This window comes from Lutra lutra, chromosome 14 (assembly GCF_902655055.1).
Source record: "Lutra lutra chromosome 14, mLutLut1.2, whole genome shotgun sequence".
Taxonomy (NCBI): domain Eukaryota; kingdom Metazoa; phylum Chordata; class Mammalia; order Carnivora; family Mustelidae; genus Lutra; species Lutra lutra.
The window spans coordinates 21,110,528-21,116,077 of record NC_062291.1 but is presented as its reverse complement, the minus strand read 5'-3'; the positions used below and the strand labels follow the sequence as shown (position 1 = coordinate 21,116,077).

The 5,550-nt window shown below is 55.2% G+C and overlaps 1 long non-coding RNA gene across 1 annotated transcript; it reads left to right on the top strand.

Annotated features, from left to right (window-relative positions):
* The first annotated feature begins 673 nt into the window (after window positions 1-673).
* Window positions 674-1,863, top strand: LOC125084984 (uncharacterized). Its single transcript, XR_007122754.1, has 3 exons — window positions 674-759; window positions 1,222-1,425; window positions 1,777-1,863. It is a non-coding gene; the product is annotated as an uncharacterized LOC125084984 (long non-coding RNA).
* The last annotated feature ends 3,687 nt before the right edge of the window (window positions 1,864-5,550 follow it).

The window sequence follows — 5,550 nt, the reverse complement described above, 5'->3', positions numbered from 1 at the left end:
GAGCCCCTGGAAGTCTGTGTTGCGAGAGGACAAGGTCGAAATCAGTTCACTGCAACCTTCTCATGGGGGCTGGGAGACAGGCAGGAGGAGGGTGGCTTTGCGCAGACCCCAGAGCAGATCCAGGCCCCTCTGAGCTGTGTTCTATGCCCCGTCCAGTACCCCACTCATCCTTGCATTGTCACATGTGTGTCCCAGCCTCCTGTGATAGCAGGAACATATGTAGAGGTCCACCCCTGATGGCATTCCTAGAAGTAGAAGCCAGAAGACCCAACTGTGCAGATGGGAGCCTGGGGAGGCCCTGAGAGGCACAAGGTCTGTCCATGGTCACAGTTCTGGGCATGAGCAGGAACCTGGTCTGAACCCAGCTTTGTGTTCTCACAGCAGGGACACCGTCTGCACTCAGGCCTCATGGGGGTTGTGGGTAGGCTGTGTGAGTGTCACTATATGGATGGGGCATGGGGTAGAGGGTGAGCATCAAGAACATGGGGGTGGGAGACCCTCAGGGGGTTCTGGTGTGAGGAAGCAGTCGGGTAAGTGGACCCCAGGAAGTAGTGACCTCATCTCCTGACAGCAGAGCCCAACAGAATTTGGAATCCAGGTAACCAGGCACCCACATTCCAAAGACATCCCCCTACCCAGCTCATTTCATTAGAGATCCTCAAAAGAACACGTTTGCATATTGCATCCCAAAGTGTGGAGGCTGCAGGCAGAGGAAAGTGCACCCTGCAAACACTTCCCCTCACAGGGATGTCATATCAGGTCATCTCTGGTCATTTGGTTGGAAGTACAGAAAGGTGACACCATGAGTCCCTGAACCGGCCCCCAGTTCTATATGCTCTGATCTGAATGTGCAGCCCCAGGTCCCCTCCGTGTGTGTGTGTGTGTGTGTGTGTGTGTGTGTGTTTGTAAAGAAGGCTCACATGGGGTGCGCCCACCCCATACAAGAGCAGGTGGACAAAGGGTCAGATGCCTGGTGGGCAGGTCATGTTCACACCCCAGGTCAAGGCTGCTAGGTGGGACAGGGTGTGGGGGGCTGTGAGCTCCTCCCCAGGGTTTATCCTATGTCCTGCAGGTAGGGGTCCCTGTCCCAGGTGTAGGGCTGTGCATGCACAGGTCTGTGTCTGATCTGGGAGCAGCAGAGGGACTGGGCAGGAGGACAGTGAGGATGGCTGGGCAGGGCTGTGTTGCATCTGGGCCGGCTACCGGTCTCTGCCTTTGCAGAACATCAGGGATGATGAAACAGGAAGGAGGTTGGTGGACACCTGTTCCATCTCCCTGACACAGGGAGTGAGCATAAGGGCTCTCCAGGAGCAGGGACTGGGAACTGCCTGGGAAGGCTTCTGACACTGCTCAGGCCACTGTCCCTGGTGGTACCACACCAGACTGTGGTCCAGGACCTGGAGCCCATGGAGGCCAAGTCCGAGGGTGAGAAGGCTGGGGCTGGGTGTATGTGGGTGTCTGGGGGTGGGTCGGTAGTGGGCCCCACAGGCAGGAGACCCCAGAGGCTGGTGTGTGGCCAGGAGCAAGGACTGGGCTCAGAACACCCAGTGGGTGGACTGCAGTTGGGGAGATGTCCCAGTCAGGGTTCCTTCCTGGCTGTAGCTTCTCTGGGAGGCCCTGGGCTGAGCTCTGTCTCTGCAAAGGAACACAAACAGGTTCTTCATTCCAGGATCTCCAACAAAATGAGCTGGGCAGGGGGCTGTCTCTGGAATGTGGGTGCCTGGTTACCTGGGTCTAGCTCTGAAGAGCCAGAGCTGGCCTCAACTTCACCCACAGCTGCAGACAGGGGGATGGTGCTTGGAGAGACCTCAGCAGGAGACCAGGAGCCAGCAGGGTATCAGGCACCCACCCACGGAGAGCCTGATGCTGTCCCAGAGGAGCTGGCACCTGTCCCTGCCCCTGCCCCTACTCCCGTCCCTGCCCCTACCCCAGTCCCCACTCCCACCCCTGCTCCTGTCCCTGTCCCTATTCCAAGCCCTGCCCCTACTCCTGTGGGACTCCCAGAGCCACTTCAGAGCCCACAGCCCTGCTCCTTGTACAACTGTCCCTTGTTCTATGCCCCCGAACCCGATGGCCCATAGGAATGTTTCGTCCCCTACCTGTATATTCTTTCCCTCTGGTACACGGTAACTGTTATTTTATCTTACCGTGTTCTGTGTACTGTTTATTATTTGTTTTAAATAAAATTACTTGCTTTCACTTGAGCATGTCACAAACGTTAAGCACATTCCCAATGCTGTGCCACCACACCACAGAATATTGCTGCAGGACATCTCCTTCCCCAAAGGAGACCCTGAACCCAAAGCCCTCCCTGTGCATTTCTCCTCCAGCCTAGCCTCTCGCAACCCCTAAGCTGCTCTCTCTCTCTGTTCCTTTACCTGTTCTGGATGTTTCTGTATCTGGAATCACACAATAAGTGCCTTTGTGTCTGCCCACCTATTTTCAAAGGGATTCATTTTTTTCTGTTTATTTGACATAGAATTTCCCTTATATGATATTGAGACCCCCGATGGATTAGAGATGAGATGTAATCATAGAGGCCCCTTTGGCATTAGGGGCACAATCTTGGGGTCGAGACCCCTGTTCCTGCTGGGATACCACAGCCTGACCCCCGAAAGGACAAGGTTGGTTCCTCCTGTGGTCCACACAGAAATCAGGGAAATGCAGAAAGCTGGAAGACACACCACAGAGGGCAAACACATCACTCACAACCCAAGGCCAGAGAAAAGTTTCACTTGACTCTGCTCCAAACCAGGCTTCAAGTCACTGGGTCTCACAGGGACAGACCAAATGCATGCAAGTCCAAGGGGGAGGATAGGCACATGGGGAGTATGTGTCAGAGATGCAGGAGCTCCTGGGGAAGGACTCTGGCAAAGGGAACACTATGTAGGTAGCGCTGGTGACCCTCAGACTGGCAGGTGTCTCATCTGGGTACCAGCAGCCCTGGTTGGAACATGAGGAAATGGAGGTCCAATGCAGGTCCCCTGGAGAGAAGGGTGATAGGCACCCCTATCTGGGAGAACAGTGAGTAGCACCCATCCTAGGTCACAGGGTGCACCCATTTGAGGCCGTGCGATGCTCAGCCTCAGACTCAGCCCCAGAAACTCTGGCATGATTTTTCACAGATGTATCATCTGGAGTGTTCAGCACAGCGGTGGTGGAGAGAGGAGGGAATAGAACACCACTAAAGCACAAGGAGATGGATGGGATCCACGGTCCCAGTCCTCATGATAGAATGTCCTGTAGCTATTGCCCCAGTGTCATCTGGGCACAGGATCTGGGAAGCCCTTCCTGAGACCCCCCCTCCTGCCACTCTGCTCCTGGGAATATTCAGGATTGTTTGAGGAGGTAGAGAGGATCCAGGGTGACAGTAGGTCCAAGGAAAAGGAAAGTCAACACTGGAAGGACAGATGGATGTGCCCTGAGCCACCATCCAGGGCCCAGGCTGTGATGCCCTCAGACCTCACCTCAAATGACTCCCGATGTATGGACCAGACTTCTGCTCTTTCACTCCCTCCTTCCCTACCTCATTTATTCACTTTCTCATTCATTACCCCCTCTATCCTTCCCCTCCCCCCTTCCCCTACTCCATCACCCTCCCTGCCTCCCTCCCAGCCTTCCTCCCTCCTTCCCCTCCCTTCCTCTCCTCCTTCCCTGTCTCCCTCTCCCATCCTCCTGCCTTCCCTCCAATCCACCCTCCCTCACTCTCATCCTCCCTCACTCTCACCCTGCCATCCTCCTCCTCTCCTCTCCCTTTCTCCCTCCCTACCTCCCCCATCCCTCCCTCCCTCCTTCCCCTCCCTTCCTTCTTTCCTTTCTTCCCTCTTTTCCCTCCCTCCCTCCCTCCCTCAGGCCCTTCTCAGCAGAAGATCTGGGGTTCCTGCTCTGTACTGAGCACAGGGGCTTCATCAGTGAGCACCCCCAACCCACATGGTCATGTCCACTATGGGAGGTGACAGAGGGGCTAGCAGTGGTGATGAGCACCAGGAATCTGCTCCCCAAAACAGAGACTGGTTACACAAAGAAAAGAATGGAGAGACCCATGCTTAGCACTTCCTCCAGAAAAATCTAGTCCTGAAAAGTGATGAAAAGTAAATATATCCTAGACTTCATGCAATGTGAGTGCTAATGGCCCGTACGCCCTGATTCCTAGAAGCAACCAAGAGTAAATCATCCAGTGTCTACTGGGGGTTTCTGACACAACTTTTCTGACCAAATGACAGCATTTTAGCCAACATCTCCAGGGCCTCCACAAGTTTTCTGAAGGGTATCTATGATCCTCTGACTCTTCCATCAACCTCTTTGAGAAGCTGTCCTGTCATCTTCCTTGTCTCCTGCCTTTTCTGCGACCCTTCTGTGGTCTCCCCTCCCCCCACCAGGGCCATCCTTGCCAGGAATCCCCATGCCCTTTGTTGGGTGCCCACAAGGGTTCCATGAGCCCTTTGTATTGTGCAAGACCTCTGTGCTCCCTCTGGGGTCACCTGGCATCTTCCTTGATGTGGCCTGCATCTCTCTGCACTGGGTCTCCTCTGACAAGTCTGTGAGACCAGCCTGTGCCCATGTCATGGGCATGGAAGTGTGAGTCCAGAAGGTCCAGATGACCTGCTCCCAGTCCTAGTATGTGGAGCCTGGGCCGAGAGTGGTCCCAGAGCAGAGGAGGAATTGGGCCCAGGAAGACTGAGGTAGGATATGGCACAGTGATCCTGCAGGATGAGAGAGATCACCGTGGGGGCCTGGTGCTCAGGCCTGCTGGGAGACCACATCCGACCCGCAAAAGATCTTTCCCCAGGGCTGGAGGTCATCAGGGTATCCACCCTCCCAGGCTCCAGGCTGGCAGTGACTGGCAGGGCAGAGGCATGGCTGATTCAGGAGAGAGCCCTCAGGAAGAGAGGCACTCCCCCAGCAGCAGGTGCCCTGGGGCGGACTGAGGGGGGCATCAGCAGATAGCAGTGTCTGCAGCTGGGGTCTCCACACAGGTCCCCCTGTCAGGTTCAGCACAAGCTTGTCTGGATGGCCTGTGTCCCCAACCACAAAGTCTGGCCCAGGACCTCCCCTCAAGCTCTGACTCCCGATCCTTTGTACTCAGCTCAAGTGCAAGAAATGGCCAATAGTTTAGGTGGTGTAGGGCACACAGAGACATGTGATTTTCTGGCCCACACTGTAACATTGCTGGCTTTTAAGGATCTCAGGTTTTGATTCAAAAACGGTAGAATGCCGGGGACCCCAGACAGCTTTCTGGAAACCTGCCTCTGTGCTTTGCAACACTCTCATCCCATCAGCACTGCTCAGAAGCCCTCCAGGCCACAGACCCTGAGGTCTTGGGTCCTCAGACAACCCAGATGATGTGGCTTCAAACAGCGATCAGGTGGGGCAGCAGGACACACTGTAGATTCCAGCTAATCCCCCTCCCAGAAAGTGAGGGTGCCCCTGGACAAGCTGTCCAAAAATAGCCAGGTCAGGGTCCCAGGAAGACACCAGAGGCTCAGGAGTAACTGAAAAGCATCTGAAGGTCAGGTAGGGACAGTGGGAAACTTGGGTGGTTTTGCCTGG